Genomic DNA, 18,892 nt, shown 5'->3' with positions numbered 1-18,892 from the left:
GGCCGGCCGACCCCTCGGGGCCAGGCTTCCCGGCCGCCGCCTCCGTGCCCTCGGGAACCCCTGCTTCTCCACGTGCGCGAGGTCTGAGGTGGAGGACTTGCTCGCTCTTCTCTCCGGCCCCGTTGCTGTCCAAGCTCTCGACTTCTTCGGGGTCCACTGTGACCTGCTGCCAGGGCTCGGGACCCGGGGACACCGGTGGGCTCTCGGTGCGCCAGCTCTGGCTGCTGGACAGCGACACGGGGAAGCCCTCGGCCCGCCAGGACGCCGTCGCGGGCGTCGGAGCCTCCGCGGGGCTGGCGAGCGTGGAGCCGCCCCTGGGCGGGACGTGGATGTCGTTGCTGTCCTCCGTGGCCCCGCGGGGCGCTGCTCGTCCTCCTCCGCGGACTCCAGGTTAAAGGAGATTAAAGGCAGTGCCCTAGCCACCCTGCTGCCTGATGCGCTCGGCGGCGTGGTCCTCTGGGAGAGTCTCACCAAACTGCAGCGATGCGCTGCAAGGCTCCTGAGCTTGCCTTGTCAACCCCAAGAGCATTGGTCGTAGCAAAATCGGAGGCGCCAACGTCTTATTCCGGCCGCTGGCGTGAACTGTGTGTGCTCCAGTGTACGTTCCCGACGTGCCTGGTACGCCCTTGGCCTGTGTGCTCCCTGCAGCTCTGCTTGCCTGCAGCGGTCCCTTCACTTCCTTTCCTGAACTGTCTGCCGCTGCTGTGCGCCGCGGAGTCCTCACGGGGGTCTGTCTACCAGGCTGAAGAGCTTTAGCATCCGGCGGAGGGATGACTGCAAGACCCCGCGCAGAGGCGCTCTCGGCTCCTGCGACGCCTTCTCCCCGGGTGGGCCAAGCGGTCCTCTGCGGAAACTTGTCGGGGTTTGTGGGGCTGAACACGGGCAAAGAGTGCCGGGTGAAGCCTGTGCTGGCGAAGGCTTCAGAAATTTCTTCGTCCAGGGATTTTAGCTCTTCAATTTCAGTTTTACCTTTTAATAAAATTTCTCGATCCAGAGATGGTGAAGCCATATCTTGTCGAACCCCTTGGGGTGAGGAAAGATATTACTCCCGCAGCTCCTCCTGAGAGAGGACTCCCAGGTAGCCGAGGACGACACACTTTGTTTCATAGTGAGCCCCCAGAGACACAGTGGGAGAGGACGCCATGGGGTCGACTGGCAGAGCTCCAGAACGGTCTGCTTGCAGATGTGTAAAACCTGGCCCAGGCCCCTGCCCCCGAAGAGGTGAAAGGCGCAGCGGCGGCAGATAACTCTGTTTTTAATTTCTTTTTAAGGCGCCACCGTACCGTTTTCCACAGCAGCTGCGCCGCTTCGTATTCCTACCAGCGGTGTACAGTGGTGCCCGTGTCGCCACATCCTCCCCAGCACTTGCTGTTTTCTGGGGGTTTGTTTTGTTTTTGTTTTTTGATAGCACCTTCCTAGTGGGTATGAGGTGGTATCCCACTGTGGTTTTGATTTGCATTTTCCTAATGAATAGTGATGTTGAGCATCTTTCCATGTGCTTGTTGGGAGTAGCACAGATTTTATTTAAGCTCGTTTGTTTGATTATAACTTTTTAACTATTTGGACATATAGCACATGGGCCTCCAACTGAAATCTTGCCTTGAACCCTGCAAACGTTAGGGGCAGAGCTGAGTCTAACCCATCCCAAAGCCTTTTACCACCTAGTTAGGTATGGATTGACTCTTTAAAATACTGAGGACAGCAGCATTAGACAGAGACAGCTGATTCTATTAAAGAATTTTGTTTTAGCTAAAGAAGAGAAAACTAAGAAGTGTCTACCTTATCCAGCACCTTGTGTAAGGTGTGCAGGTCTCACACCTCCAAGTGCAGTGCCTAAACCAGCAGGTCAGCATCACCTAGGGAGTGGTAGACACACAGATGCTCTAGCCCCACTCCAGGTAGACTAACCGTGAGCTGTCCGAGCTTTGACGTTTGAGACGCACTGGTCTGTGTGTTCGTGAGGGTACCAGGAAGACTAAAAACAAACAACTCGAGCAACACCATCAGTGACCTTACTGAGCACTCACTGTGCACCAAGAACTGAACGATGCTTTTCATGTATTATCATAACATAGGTAAACACTTTACAGAAAACTGAGGCTTAGAAATGTTACTTGCCCCACGTCATGGCTAGTAAGCAGTGGAGCCAGGATTTAAACCCAGGCAGTCTGCAAATAGAATCTGATGCACTTCACATACTATTTCATCTCGTAAAGGAACCAGAGGATTAGAGGGAACAGATAAATAATGACGGAATAAATAAATGAACCGTCATAAATGGAAATCTTAAGTTCAGGAGTTAATCACTGCGGGCTGGCGTGGCTTTTTCCCCAGTTCTGAAGCTTCCGCCTAAGTGGAGAACAGAGGGGATCCCTGGTCTGTGGTGGAGCCCAGGCACTTCCGAGGCCCTGGACCTCCAGCGCCCACCGCCCTCCAGAGAGCTCGGGCTCAGCAGCGCCCCCTGCAGGAGGGTTCGGAGGCAGGTCAGGCTGCGGGGCCGGTCTGTCCCTGTGGGTTCGGGGTTCCGAAGCCCACTCTTCACAGACAGACCAGCTGATGTTTGGAGCTCCCGCCTGCCTTACTCTTCCTCACATTCCTCTGTCATTTCAGAACTTGGTCTGAGAAGGGAGGGTGCATTTTTTCAGGCTCCCTCACACTTCAGCGTGCACCATTTAAATCATTTGTTTATTTTAAATAATATTTTTTATTTGTTGGTACCTGCTCTGCTCATTTTCAAAAAGGATTTCCCCAATGGAAAAAAGAATTTAAGTTTTGCAGCAATTATAGGTACATATACTCTTTATGTTAATATTTATTTTTAATATATGTTGAAATAATACTGATCCTGTAATATTTTATTTTAAATAATAGTTAAAATAAGTCAATGTTTGATGTAATATAATCTAAAGAGTTTCACGAAATTTCAAAATATTAAAGCTCGCTAAACCAGTGACTCAACTGTGTTTCTCCACAAGGCTCTTCCAAGGACGATGCTCAAGAAAGGATACCAGCATCCGGTCACAGGGCCAGGTCCCCCGGCTCCCTTCAGCTTAAGGTAAGTTGCCACACATGGTGGTAACTCATATCTACTCCCATCCACACGAGGAATTTGGGTACTCTTGAAGATGAGGTCGCAGGTACTGCCTGTCATTTTTGTGTGTAAATTACCTATGGAACATGGGCTTGAAGGGCTGATACAAACTTAAAACCAGTTTATTTGGGCTGTACCTGCTTAGCAATCCAGTGATGGGGGAGGCTTGTTCCATGGTCATGACTGCAGTTCTCAGGGTGTCTCAGGTGTATGCAACAGAGGTTCCAGCCCCAGCGTTCGACGGTAGGAAGCAAGCACGCAGTGATGAAGACAGCATTCCAGGCTTTATTTGTTTGCTTACTGACCATTGAGATGAAAGGGCATGATGGAGCTAGTATTTCCTCCAACTGAAGTGAGCACAAGCCAGGTGCCTTTCAATACCTGAAGCGCTGGGAGGGTGTCAGTTTGGTTGGAACAGTGGTCATCAAACCCTGAGGGTCCCAGAGCCGAGAGCAGAGGTCACACTGCCAAGAAGGAAACGTTGAAAGGAAGGCATTGAAAGGATCGGTGAGAACACCCTGCGTGGCTTTATTTTTCTCCCGGGTGTTACTGAGGCGAGAAAGTTGGGTCTGAGAGAATGGAACGTCCTGGTGCCTGTGGAGGCTGCAACGTGCTGTGTAGCATCAGAGACACAATCTCACTGCAGTCTTGAGATGTCAGGGGAGAAACGTCATTTGATCCATTTGAGTACAGATGGAGAGAAAGACTAAAAGTAAGCAATGAGCAGGTAGGGGGAAAGCCTCCGAAGGATCCTTCCTTATAGATAATCAAGTTGGGGGAGGGGGGGATACCTCTCACTGTAGCTGAATTCCCTGGACACACTTAGTCCCAGACCACTCAGAATGCTCTGGGCCACAGTCCCTTTCAGACAAGCCACCAGCAATGGCTGAGAAAGACAGACTAATCCCCGTATTAGCCGGGGTGGAGGTAATGAGCAAGGTCAATCGGCCTGAGGGAGGATGCATCAAATGTAAATGATTTTCCGAATAGCCGTGCCCTGTTCCCTTTCTCCAGCTCCAGGCTGACAGCGGCCAGTCAACTTCCAGTCATTGTGCCATCTCTGGCAGAGACCTACCTGTTCCCCGGCAACAGTGCTTCCTGCTTACTGAACACCCTGGCACTTCTCGCCACCTTGTTTCAGCTTCATCACACTCTGCAAGGTAGGTTTCATGTCCATTCAAGAAATGAAGGCAGTGAGCCCCTGAGAGCTTTGGAAAGTGACGGCAGACACAGGAGAAGAGCCCAGGTCGAAGCCCAAGGCTGTAGATGCCAAAGCTTGTGCACCTTAACCTCCTGCTCTGCTGTCTGTCACAGGGCGAGGCGGACTTTGGACAGGACGTGTGACCCAGGTGAGTGCCTATCAGCTACCCATTAATCCTTCAAAAGAGAATTTCAGTCTCAAATTATGAAAATTGTGTGAGGAACACCTGAATAGACCGCATTTGTGAAATGTATGTAACTTGGAGAGAACGAAGACGAAAGAATGGGTTTTCTCGTCTTGAGCAGAATCGGGCCAATAACTTGATTTCCTTCCCAGAGAGTTTCCATCACTTCCCTCGCCCAGAGCAGAGCCATCTCCCACCCTCTGGCCGCAGAAGGTCAGGTCAACCAGCTGCCTTGATAGAACCTGCTCTACTGAGTTTCTGCTGGTCCTCAGTTTCCCCAGAATTTCCATTCCTAAAGGGCTTTGGGGCAGCAGTCTTATCTGAAAGAGGCCGTTGAAACTCCAGTGTTAACGGCATTTTGCATAAAATGGAAGCAGCGTGATCGTCTACATCAAAGGAGGGTGGGAGCCCCAGACCTCCCCACTGGAGGCCTCTGCTCTCACCTCTGCTCCCTTTCCTCTGCCCACTGCTCTGTGTCCTCCCTGGGGGCCCCTGTTCCTCTTGTCCAGCTGTTTACGCTCTCAGACTTAAGAAGTCAAAGGAAAATGAGGACAGAGTTCACGAGCACCTCCAGGCTCCACCACGGCCCTGGCTCTGTTTTTTTTTCTGGAAAACAGATGGCTCAGCCGGTGGTGATGGACAAAACCTCAAAGAAGGGGTCTGCGTTGCCTGTGCGTCTCCACCCACTCTGCAGGGGGGTCTTAAGTTTCAATCATCGCTGATCTACGTGATTTTATTATCAGACTGTCGTGGACACAGGCTAAGGGCACTCAGACTGTGCTCCCGGCTCCCCCCGGCGGCCGCCTCCCGTCCCCTTCGGCTCGTGCAGGAGGAGGGGAGAGGCTGGTCCAGAACCCCCTGCAGCACCGCCACTGTGGCAGGGCTGAGCCGCCACCTCCTAGCAGTCCTGCAGCCTCAGGCAAGCACTGAGCCTCCAGGCCTCGGTGACCCTGGCGCGGGGTGGGGGGGGCATTCATCTTAGAGATGGGAGTTGTGAGGAATCCTGCAAGGTGCTTAGCTCAGCACGGGCTCCATCAGTGACCGTCTCCCATTTCTCCCAAACGGCCATGTTCGAATGTCTCTGCTGCCAAGAGGCCTGAGAGTCATGGTGTCCGGATTTAATACACGCTGACACCATCTGGGAAAGGGTTAAAGCCTGAGCTTGTTTCCACAGCTGACCTCTGCCGGGACCCCACAGAGATGCAGGCTCCTGGGGGCCAGCCTCACGCAGATGAACATCTTCAGTTCCGTCCGCATCATCCAGCCCCATGCAGGCCCTTCTCCCACCTGCTTGACCCTGACGTCCCTCTGTGCGAGTGCGAAGTTCTTCATCCTTTAATTGGAGATCATGCTTCAATCGTAAAATTTCCCTTTCTGCGCCCACCCTCTGCCCTCTGCCCTCTGCCCCAGCACTGTGAACCCAGATGGCCATTTCTTTTTTCCTAAAACGAGCCTCATTCCCACTGTTATAAATGTGGGGCAGGTAGAAGGCTCAGGGGTGGGGCTGTGTGCTGAGCATCCTTATCTGAGTGTTTAGACACAGCTGGCAGATCCCTGTTCCCTGTTGCCCCTTCTAAGAGAGAGCAGGGGAGGGTCCTTCTCTCACCTTGGCCCAGGTAACCCCACTGGCACATAAGCAATGAGCATGACCCCACAGGAACAGAAGCAATGGGACCAGCCATGCCTGGTCCTACGAGGAAGCTCGGAAGAGAGGCTGACGATTGTGTACAGGTGGTACAAGGACGAAAATGCTGTCTCCGTGGAAGATCCCAGATTTTCTCCAGGCCAAGACTGAAGGTCTCTTTGTTAGTGAGTCCATAGTGATCAAAGCAGAGATTAAAGGCAGAGGGAACCTGAGGCTGGCTCCATGGAGTGAGCAGGGGGCCCCAGGCCGGGGAGGGTGGGGACACGGCACTGGGCTCCTGTCAGAGGGGCAGACACGCCCATTCCCCGTGAGTGCAGCAATCTGCGCGGGTTCCAGGCCCCTCCTCTCTCTGAACCTCCAGCAGGTCGCCTTGGTAGGGTGCGAAGAATCTCAGTTTCCCCGCAAAAGCCAGGGGAGTTGCGGATGGAGGTGAGCAGTTTAAAGACATTCAGGAACCAGAACAACCGGGGCAATATTATGTATTTTTCTGAACAGCTTTTAAAGAGGGTTTCACCTCGTGGTAAAACTGCAGACGCAATCTGGACAGGCAATGAGCCTGAAACGCAGTGGAGGGGATTTGGTTCTGCACCTTCACACGGGGCAGAGCTTCTTGTGTCCACTTTTTTTGGGGGGGGCGGGGGAGGCGGCGGGAGGGCTGTGAAGGAATGCATCCTGCACAGATAAAGGAATGTCCGGCATTAAATAACAGGAGAAAGTGATGATTCTGGAGCCTTTGCAGGTACAGTACAAATTTGATCACCAGGCCCTGGGGCAGAGCGGCCTCTAATTTTAGCCGCTGCCACTTGTTCCTTCACTGCCCCCACCCCCCCCCGACCCCTGCCCCAACTTTCCCTGCAGTGAAGATTGCAAGGAACAGCTGTTGTGGGTTTAGAAACCCTCTATCCTGCTTATCAGATCTGCTTTGCCATTGGTTAAGACTAATACATGCGATGTCAAGGTTTATCTTTTAATAAAAAGCACATTCAAATTCATTTTTTTCTTCCAATTTTAATAAGATCCTTTGAGATGACTTTCGTTCGGTAAAACCACATTGGGAATCACTGATAGAGTGTGTGTTTGTTGACTTCTTTTCTAAGTTTCTTCTTCTGGAGAAAGTTTGTTTCAGAGGATCATGGATATAGTTCTGCAATCCCTCATCCACAATTCGAAAACCCCAACAGCTCTGAAAACAGGAAGTGTTTGGTAACACAGTTGGCAGCAAAGCCTGACCTGACCTGAATGCTTTCAAAGTCAAAACCTGACCTGAGCTGCATGCACCTATTTTAGTTTATCCCACAAGTGGTGTAAATGTAAAGACGCTTTTCTGGAGAAACATTAAGGTGCTTTATTCCACAGTGTTGCCCTAGACCCCATTTTTACATGCTATGTGGTATATTACTGTCCTAAAATCTGAAGGAAATCTGAATTCTGAAACACGTCTGGCCTCACGAGTTTCAGATTAGGAATTGTGGTTCTGTAGACATTTGTTAAATAAATGACCGAACGTCCTAAGGGCTTCACGAGGGCATGTTTATTCTGCTCACCCAGGCCAGCTCTGCAGCGATGGCTCTAGCCTTTCTGTCACCTCATCAGCCCTGCATCTGTGGGCCTGAGGTGCCCACAGCTTCCTCTGTTTCCTTTGTGGTGTGAGGTGATGAGGGGAGGTTTCACCACATCACCTGCTCGACCACTTGCCCCTCCCTTCAACCACCAAATATGTGTTAAGTGTCGCCACCATGCGCTATGTGAGCACAGAAAGGCAAAGAAGAGTGAGACTCAGGCTCTGACCTCTAACGACTCCTGTTCGTACAGAGAACAGATCGGTGGTTGCCAGAGGTTGGGAGGGGCATGGGCAGTGCAGAAGGGGGTGAAGGGGGTCAAAAGGGACGCACTTGCAGTTACACAATAACTAAGTCCTGAGAAGTACAGCATGTGACTACAGTTAATAATACTGTGTTGCATATTTGAGAGTTGCTGAGAGAGTAGACTGTAAAAGTTCTCATCACAAGAAAAAAAAATACTATAACTATGGATGCTGATGGATGATAACTGACTGTGGTGACCATTTAGCAATATATACACATAGCAAATCACTGTCATACACCTGAAACTAATATAATGTTATATGTCAATTATACCTCAATAAAAATAAAATTTTAAAAGAAAGTAAAAACCATGAATAAAATAAAAATAACTCCTATTTGTAATGTTAATGTGATGAAAGCAGAATGTTAGAAATCTAAACTATCTTCTCTTATATAAAATGGTCATTCATTCGTTCCAGCACACATTTATTAAATTCTCCACTCGGCCAGGCACAAAAAGAGGACAGACCTTGTTGGGGCACTAAGTCTAGTGGGGGCCTGATGCCCGAGGAGCATTTACCCCTCGGCAGCCATCCTCACGCAGTGGGGAGAAAATGCCCGTCTCTGGCCAGAGAGCTTCGCCAAAGGCAGTGCTCTCTGAGCAGACGGGGTGCTTACTTAGGAGAGAACCAGGGCAAGGGTATCTAAGGAGAAGGCAGAACCCGTGCAAAGGCACTCAGACTGGGCATCATTGGCGCGTGGGGCAAGAGTCCATTGGGAACGTCTGCAGGTCAAGATGCACGTGGAGAAAAAGAACATTTAAAAAGTTTTAAAATGGTACAGATGAACCAGTTTGCAGGGCAGAAATAGAGACACAGGTGTAGAGAACAAACGTATGGACACCAAGGGGGGAAAGCGGGGGGAGCGTGGTGGTGGTGGGATGAATTGGGAGATTGGGATTGACATATATACACTAATATGTATAAAACGGATAACTAGTAAGAACCTGCTGTATAAAAAATAAATGAAATTAAAGAAAAAAAAAGTCGAGGAGGGTCAGGTGGTGAAAGGACCGTGCTCCCAGCCTGGAGCACAGGCCGCTGCCTCCAGGCAATGAAGGATAGCTGACTGGCCAATGGACCATGATCCCTCCTCATGTTTAAATAGTTTGGAGGAGAACAAGGTGCGGAATTTGTTTCCAGCAAGATGCCCTTTGAATCTGCAAATAAGGAACATGTGTGTCCTGCAGGGCCAGCCCTACGCGAAAGCGTGAAGGAAGCAACGTGGACGGTCACCACCCTCCTGCCGCTAAACTCCCCACATCGCACCCCCCGTGGCGACCCTCGCGACACTGCGATGTCCAGACTGGCCACGGCTGCACTGAGAAAAACCGGTGCACGTTTCTTTTAAATAGAAGGATGATGTCGTAGTCATTTCCTCTTAAAGTATTTGTTGCCACAGGGGAAGAATAGGTAACGTACGCAACAGAAGCACCATTTTCTCCTACCTTTTGCCTGAGTACCTGTGCGACATTTCACCTACTCTGAAAGGAGAGGGGCATCCCAAGAACAGAGCAGTTACTATGGGTTGTACACATGCAGCCCCTGGGGCCAGCATGATGTGGCGGACATTTTTTGTGAATTCTGGTTTAATTAGTAAAATCTAAAGGCAGTAAGGCCATGATTCTAACAATTGCCTGCCCATTCCTTTATACAAACACGGAACAAATGAGTGTTTGCTAATTCTTAATTTTGTTTGGGGGGATTTCTTTAATTGAAATATAGTTGATACACAATATTATATAAGTTTCAGGTGTACAATATAGTGATTCACAATTTTTAAAGATTATACTCCATTTATAGTTATTATAAAATATTGACTGTAGTCCTGGGCTGTATAATATATCCTCGTAGCTTATTTTATACATAACAGTTTGTGCCTCTTAATCCCCTACCACCAACTTGTCCCTCCCCCCTTCCCTCTCCCCACTGGTAATCACTCGTTTTCTGTATCTGTGTCTGTTTCTTTTTTGTTACATTGACTAGTTTGTTGTATTTTTTAGATTCCACATATAAGTGATATAGCACAGTATTTGTCTTTCTCTGACTTATTTCACTTAGCATAATGCCTTCCAAGTCCATTCATGTTGTTGAAAATGGCAAAATTTCGCACTTTTTTATGGCTGAGTGATTTCCATTGTATATATACACCATATCTTCTTTATCCATTTGTCTGTTGATGGGCACTTGGGTTGCTTTCTTATCTTGGCAATTATAAATAACGCTGCTATGAACATTGGGGTACATGTATCTTTTCGAATAAGTGTTTCTGGTTTTTTTCAGACACATACCCAGGAATGGAATTGCTGGGTCATATGGTAGTTCCATTTTTAGTTTTCTGAGGAAACTCCATACTGTTTTCCACAGTGGCTGCACCAATGTATACTCACACCAACAGTGCAGGAGGGTTCCCTTTTTTCCACACCCTCTCCAACATTTGTTACTTGTGTTCTTTTTGATAATAGTCATTTTGACAGGTGTGAGGTGAGATCTCATTGTGGTTTTAATTTGCATTTCTCTGATGACTAACGATGTTGAACATATTTTCTTGTGCAAGTATTTAATTCTTGAGTAAAGCTTGGAAGCACTGAGGGGGAAGGACATGTATATTTACATCCTTTGGACAGTATTTTAAATGAGATTAAGAAATAATCTTACTGCTTGGCCTGAAAACTCTCTCTAGCCTGTTACCAGCTTCACAAGTTGGGATGTGATTGACAGAACCCTTCACATCACTCGGTGTGGCTGTGGTCACATGCACGTCATAATAAACGAGGTGAGGATCCTGACATGACTTGATGTGAGATGCTCTTATGAGCTCCTTCATCTGTGTGCCGTTTGGCTCCACTGGAAACTGAGTTATAATGTTGCCTTCTTTAGGTGTCCTCTTGAAATGCAGATACCTTGGAATGAGTCCTACGTGAAGCCTCATCCAGAGAGGTTAAGTAAGTGGCTCAGAGTCACACAGCTAGCTTGGAAAAGCCCAGAATCTAAACCTTGATTTCTGATTGGTCATTCATCCACACACCTCCTGTTGTCTCATTACCATCTCATCTGTCTGTCTGCCTTCACGCACAGTTGAGATCATATGGCTCACAAACAAAAAATTGACTCTCTGGTCCTCTGAAGAAAAGGTTTGCCAGCCTCTGGTTTAGATGACTGTACATGTGCAGGAATTTGAAATAGAGCACGTATGTTTTATATCTGGTGCAGAAATAGACCTAGGTTGGGACCCATCCTACCAGAGGAGGGGACGCCTGGACCACTAGCCTTGGATTCACCAGGTGATGTGGTGGACACGGAGAAACACGTCAGGTCATCACCCACACCCATGAGCCTCTGACTTTCACCACTTATACCTGGTGAGTCTCCAGAGCAGCCAAGAGGTACTAGGAAGGCATCAAGTATAAATAAATAAATGGAAATTTAAAAGTAATCTCAAAAGACAGCCTCTTCAGTAAGTGGTGCTGGGAAAAGTGGACAGCTACATGTAAAAGAATGAAATTAGAACACTCCCTAGCACCATACACAAAAATAAACTCAAAATGGATTAGAGAGCTAAATGTAAGGTCAGACACTATCAAACTCTTAGAGGAAAACATAGACAGAACACTCTATGACATAAATCACAGCAAGGTCCTTTTTGACCCACCTCCTAGAGAAATGGTAATAAAAACAAAAATAAACAAATGGGACCTAATGAAATTTAAAAGCTTTTGCACAGCAAAGGAAACCATAAACAAGATGAAAAGACAACCCTCAGAATGGGAGAAAATATTTGCAAATGAAGCAACTGACAAAGGATTAATCTCCAAAATTTACAAGCAGCTCATGCAGCTCAATATCAAAAAAACAACCCAATCCAAAAATGGGCAGAAGACCTAAATAGACATTTCTCCAAAGAAGATACACAGATGGCCAACAAACACGTGAAAGAATGCTCAACATCATTAATCATTAGAGAAATGCAAATCAAAACTACAATGAGGTATCACCTCACACCGGTCAGAATAGCCATCATCAGAAAATCTACAAACAATAAATGCTGGAGAGAGTGTGGAGAAAAGGAACACGCTTGCACTGCTGGTGGGAATGTGAATTGATACAGCCACTATGGAGAACAGTATGGAGGTTCCTTAAAAAACTAAAGATAGAACTACCATACGACCTAGCAATCCCACTACTGGGCATATACCCTGAGAAAACCATAATTCAAAAAGAGTCATGTGCCACAATGTTCACGGCAGCTCTATTTACAATAGCCAGGACATGGAAGCAACGTAAGTGTCCATAATTGGATGAATGGATAAAGAAGATGTGGCACATATATACAATGGAATATTACTCAGCCATGAAAAGAAATGAAATTGAGTTATTTGTAGTGAGGTGGATGGACCTAGAGTCTGTCATACAGAGTGAAGTAAGTCAGAAAGAGAACAGCAGCTACCGTATGCTAACACATATATGTGGAATCAAAAAGAAAAATGGTTCTGAAGAACCTAGGGGCAAGACAGGAATAAAGATGCAGACGTAGAGAATGGACTTGAGGACACGGGGAGGGGGCAAGGGGAAGCTGGGATGAAGTGAGAGTGTAGCATTGACATTATATGCACTACCAAATGTAAAATAGGTAGCTAGTGGGAAGCAGCCCATAGCACAGGGAGATCAGCTCGGTGCTTTGTGACCACCTAGAGGGGTTGGTTAGGGAGGGTGGGAGAGAGATGCAAGAAGGAGGGGATATGGGGCTATATGTATAGCTGATTCACTTTGTTATAAAGCAGAAACTAACACACCATTATAAAGCAATTATACTCCAATAAAGATGTTAAAAAATAAATTAAAAAATTTTTTAAATCTCAGTGGAGAGATAAATTAGGAGTTTGAGATTAACATATACAGACTACAATACATACAATAGATAAACAACAAGGACCTACTGTATAGCACAGGGAACTATATTCAATATCTTGTAATAGCCTATAATTGACTCTGAAAACGAATACATATATATACATATATGTATATATATATATGTATATTCACTTTGCTATACACCTGAAACTAACACAGCATTGTAAATTAACTACAATTTTACAAAATCATTAAAAATTAAAAAAATTTTTAAAAATAAAAGTAAACTTGGAAACAGTAAGGTATTGTAGTTCTGACAGGGTCTTTCCCACAACAGGCTGTGTAGCCTGTGAGAATTAACGGACCGACGGGGCAGATGCAAGGAACATGCAGCTAAGTGTGCACTGTTAAGTCCTCTGTGTGATGCATGTTCAGATAGATGCTTTCTTTTAAAATAGAAATATAATAAAGTGCACAGCTTTTAAGTAGGCACATCAGTGAATTTTTATCATGTATATGGCTGAGTAACCAATACCAAGATCAAGGTGTCAAACTTTCCTGCACCCAGAGGCCCCCCTCTGAGCTCCGATTCAGTCGGTGACCCCCTAAAGAGACCAAATATTCTGATATCTATCATCATAAATTAGTTATGCCTGGTTCTGGAGCATCAGATGAGCGGAATCGAACTGTATATGCCCTCGGTGTTGGGCTCCTCTGGCTATGGACAAGCCACACGAGTTCAGGATGGGCCGTACCCGGCCCTGGGCTGGAACAACCCAAGGACAGAATAGACACTGAGGCAACCGCCCCACGCTGCCTACCTAGCCTGGCACGTGGGTACAGGTGGGATCTCACTAGTGCTCTTGCACCCCTGCAAAAACCAGGTGTGTCTGTTTTCAAAAGGCAAATATTGTTTGCTCCCTAATCGCTGAAGGCCATAGGGGAGAACCCCTCCCTGAAATCAGCGCCGGCCTCAGCCTTGCCCACTTAGCATAACCACTGCACCCTCCTTGCTCTGCCCTCTGAGACCCCTCGGATTTGCTGAAGGCCAACACCTCAGATTCAGCCCTAGGGAGCCACCTCTGCCTCTAGAGAAACAGGATCACAGTTTAGAAGCAGCTCCCTGCCTGTGGACAGAGCAGCCCAGAGCTGCCCAGCTCCCCACAGAGAGCGTCTGCACTTAGCACAGAATCCCCAGCACTGATGGCACTGCCACGCCAGACACCACACCCCACGTGGTGGCTTGCCCTGGCTCATGTCATGAGGCTCGGGCCACTGGCACAGAGATGCTCGGGACTCCCCTCCACAATGAGTCCTGATCCCATTGGGAAACAAGACAAAAGAGTCAGTAAGACACAATCTCTCATGCCTTACTGATCAAGCCTCGGCTGGTGGACAGATTACATCTGCAGCAAATGGATGTCCTAGGACCAAACCCTCGAAGGAATCAGGCGGCCCTGCACCCGAGGCTTGTCCTGACGGCTGGAGTAGCTGAGGGGACCGTTGGCTGTCCCCGAAGCAGGCAAGTGGAGGGAGGGGTTACAGGTGCCCAGCGTCTCTGCCTAAGCGCACTAAACAGATTAAGTCCTTCTCTCCCGGGGAGAGTGAATGAGAGGCTGGGGAGAAGCCGGTTCTATACTGAGTGGATCTTTCTCCACGTCGAAGGGCACATCAGAAAACAGAAATAAGTGTTCCTTCAAATATTCACCAGAATATTTTATTAACTAATTGAAAACCCCTTTCACTGACCGTAAAAGATAAGAAGATGGTAATTTTTGCAAGTGCCTTTCAATGTCAGAACAAGAAAATGGCTTACAAATAGGGCATCTGTATTTTATTTTATTTTTTTATTGAAGTATAGTTGATTTTACAGTGTGCTAATTTCTGCTGTACAGCAAAGTGACTCAGTTATACACATAGATACATTCTCTTTCAGAGTCTTTTCCATTATGGTTTATCCCAGGATATTGAATATAGTCTCCTGTGCTCTGCAGTAGGACCTTGTTGTTTATCCATCCTGTATAATAGTTTGCATCTGCTAATCCCAAATACCCAGTCCTTCCCTCTCCTTCCCTTCCCCCTCCTCGGCAACCACAAGTCTGTTCTCTGTGTCTTTGAGTCCATTTCTGTTTTGTAAGTAAGTCCATTTGTGCCATATTTTAGATTCCACACTATACATGATATCATATGGTATTCATCTTTCTCTGTCTGGCTTACTTCACTTAGTAGGATCATCTCTAGGTCCATCCATGTTGCTGCAAATGGCAATATTTCATTCTTTTTTATGGCTGAGTAATATTCCATTGTATACATATACCACATCTTTATCCATTCATCTGTTGATGCACATTTAGATTGTTTCTAAGTCTTGGCTATTGTAAATAGTGCTGCTGTGAACACTGGGGTGCATGTATCTTTTTGAATTATGGTTCTGTCCGGGTATAAGAGCATCTGTATTTTAAACAGGATATACCCATATTCTGGATCCACTTTAAAAATAAGATGTTTCCTTATAAGAACTACTACGAAACACGAGGCAGAGACCTCGTCACAGCTAGGATCCAGAGACTCAAACTTTACTATTTAAATCTTTTCATTACGAACTATTACCTTACATTTGGATATTTTCATGATCAGTTATCCTGGGCCAGAAATAAAGCAGCTCTGTGCAATCAGATAGCCTTGGGAGCAGCGCTGCTGCAGGAAGCCTGCACTCCCTGTCAGGGGCTCACCTGAACACGCGTGATTACCTGGTCCCCAAGACATGACTTCACATCTGTGATGCTCTCGATTCAGATGATGTTTATAAGCATGAATTACCTCCGTTCAGAAGCAGTCTCAAAAAGCGGACTTTAAGAACACAGAAGGGGGAAAAAGCACCAAAGTATCTAAATGGTGGATGAAATATACTGTTTTTCAGAACTGAAAACTGGAAAATTGCTTTCCACATGTGATCTACGACATAAAAAAATGATATAATGATCATATTTTAAACCTCACAGCTGGGTTAGCAAAGTCAACCAAATCTTGCACATTATAAAATGCACTTTCTCAACTAAGAACAAAGATATAAATAGCCGTTTTGATGATGTTTCGTTCCTCCACGGTGGTCCTAGAATCATAATACGTGGTAAAGCCCATCACCAGTAAAGAAACAGAGGCGGCTCTCCCCTCTGCTTAGTAAACCCTGGAGGCTTCCCCGGGGCCAACATGTTTCTCACCTGCCGTCAGTTCTATGAAAACGCTCGAAGTCAGCGAGCCACCCCTCTAGCTGGTTAAAGACTTACATCTGGATCCTAGGAGAGTGACCGAATACATGATCCCTTTCTTGTGCTCTACCCACTGTTGTCTCTAGAGTGCCCTTGGTTTAATTCATAGAAACGTTCTGGGGGGGTAGACAGTACAGTGGTTCAGAATCTAAGAACTCTGAAGCCGGTTTATCCAGGTTCATACCTGGCTTTACTCACAGTATGTCTCAGAAGGTTATTAATAACTGATCTTTGCTGAAGTTTTTTTTTTTAATCTGTAGCAGGCAGGTGATATCAACTGCATTAATCTGTAGCAGGCAGGTGATATCAACTGCATTAGGGCTCTTGTAAGAATTAAGTGAGATACACATTAATTGCACAGAATGGCATCAAGCCCATAGCAATTGCCAGTGATCATTCCTATAAAAGGCATCCATGCATCCTCACCCCTGAGGGCAGTTTTAATGTATTCACTCTAGAGAATTCCAAGTCCTGGTTATGATTTCAAGCTTTGTTAATGGTAACTCTGCAGTGTAGAACTTTAATCATAATTCAGTCATCCCTCAGTTACTCTCATTATTGGACAGGAGCATTGGTCTGAGTTAAAAACACACATGTACTCTCAGACACACACACACACTCACACTCACACACACAGACTTATGCACGCCCTTCTTCATCATGGGAGTGCCATAGCCTGAATGTTTGTCTCCTCAAAATCCATATGTGGGGGCTTCCCTGGTGGCGCAGTGGTTGAGAGTCCGCCTGCCGATGCAGGGGACATGGGTTCGTGCCCCAGTCCGGGAGGATCCCACATGCCGCGGAGCGGCTGGGCCAGTGAGCCATGGCCACTGAGCCTGCGCGTCTGGAGCCTGTGCTCCGCAACGGGAGAGGCCACAACAGTGAGAGGCCCACGTACCACAAAAAAAAAAAAAAAATGTGTGGAAGCCTAATCCCTAATGTGGCGGCATTTGTCAGTGGAGCCTTTGGGGGGGTCGTGAGTGGCGCGCTCATGGATGGGATCAGCAGTCACACAGAAGGCTGGTACAAATCTGCTGGCACCTCGGCCTTGTACTTCCAGCCTCCAGACTGTGAGCAGTAGATTCCTGTTGTTTCTAAGCCACCCCGTCTGTGGTGGTCTGTTACAGCAGCCCGAACAGACTAAGGCAGGGAGGGAATGAGAGAAACCTGAGGTTACCCTCTGCTTTACTCAGATAACCCCTCACTGGCTCATGTCATCATTGAAAACACCGTAGAAACAGGGCACATTTCTCCCTTCAGGGTCTTTAAACATCAGACTGGAACCTTCAGTCCGAGATGGGGTAGGTGTAGTCAGTCCTGCATGATGTCAGGGACGTGCAGTAGATTTCCTAACCCTACACTTGCTTCCGTTCTTCTGGTTCACCTTTAGCTCTGCTGTTAATTTTTTTTTTTTTTTTCGGAAGTGCTGACTCTTAATTTTTTATTTTTATACCATGTTTAAAGGTAACTTTATATTTACAGTTATTACAAAATATTGGCTATATTCCCCGTGTTGTATAATACATCCCTGAGCCCATCTTACACCCAATAGTTTATACTCTTAAATCCCACCCCTGCATTGCCCCTCCCCCTTTCTTTCTCCCCACTGGTAACCGCTAGTTCGTTCTCTATATCTGTGAGTCTGCTTCTTTTTTGTTATATTCACCAGTTTGTTGTATTTTTAGATTCCACACATAAGTGATATCATACAGTATTTATCTTTGTCTGACTTACTTCACTTAACATAATACCCTCCAGGCCCATCCATGTTGCTGCAAATGGCATTATTTCATTCTTCTTTATTTATGGCTGAGTAATATTTCATTGCTGCCACGTCTTGGCTCTTGTAAATAATGCTGCTGTGATCATTGGGGTGCACGTGTCTTTCTGAGTTAGTGTTTTTGTCTTTTTTGGATATATACCCAGGAGTGGAATTGTAGGATTCTGTGGTAGCTCAGGTTTTTGTGGGGTTTTTTTGAGAGACCTCCATGCTGTTCTCCACAGTGACTGCACCAATTTCCATTCCCACCAGCAGTGCACTAGGATTTCTTCCTACACCCTCTCCAGCCTTTATTTATAGACGTTTTGGTGACACCTGCTGTTACTTACAACACATTTATGTTACTCTTACTGCTCTTTCTCTTTAATGTTTCAAAAAATAAACCTGTTCTTGGCCCAAGTTGAAGAGATAAAATGAATTTTCTGTAATAGCTACAATTTCTAAAATACTGTTGAGCATATAATAAGGAACAATTAAATTACCATAAACGCCTGAGCAAACACCATTTTCCCAAGATCAATTTAAGTATCTCATGCAGTGGAAATTAAGAGGTTTGCTAACTGTCCAAGTTATTGGTTGGTTGTTCAGTTCAAATGCCATCTTTTTTTCTTAATTCAGGAAAAGCCTTTTATTTGTAACATTGTCTCTTTGATCAATATTTCTTGTCCTTTCCCTTGTTTTCATCTTGTAAATTACTCTTGCCAGCATCATTTAGTCTGTTTTCAGGCCACAGATTATATAATAGCAAAAAATATATTTCAGATAAGCATCTATTAATATTGCATCTGAGAACAAGAACCAGTTTTTCCTCTGTACCTCTTTTGAATTGCCCAGAATTGCTGAAGACTGTCTATCAAACCTAAATGTTTGACATCTCTGCCCCTTAGAATTATTCTTAAAATGAGCCTTAAGTCTGCGGGCTTCAAAAACATTTCTTTATGTCTCTTCCTTCCAAGGCTGTTGGAATCATAAGACCTCCCCTTCTTAAGTGCGAGGTTGGCAGCAGG

The 18,892-nt window shown here is 46.4% G+C and overlaps 1 pseudogene; it reads right to left on the bottom strand.

Annotated features, from left to right (window-relative positions):
- Positions 1-401: 401 nt before the first annotated feature.
- Positions 402-1,144, bottom strand: LOC136124671 (bcl-2-like protein 13; annotated as a pseudogene).
- Between the last annotated feature and the right edge of the window lie 17,748 nt (positions 1,145-18,892).

The sequence above is a fragment of the Phocoena phocoena genome, chromosome 6, assembly GCF_963924675.1.
Source record: "Phocoena phocoena chromosome 6, mPhoPho1.1, whole genome shotgun sequence".
Classification (NCBI taxonomy): Eukaryota; Metazoa; Chordata; class Mammalia; order Artiodactyla; family Phocoenidae; genus Phocoena; species Phocoena phocoena.
Note: the sequence above shows the minus strand (reverse complement) of the source record. Positions and strands in the feature narration are given on the sequence as shown.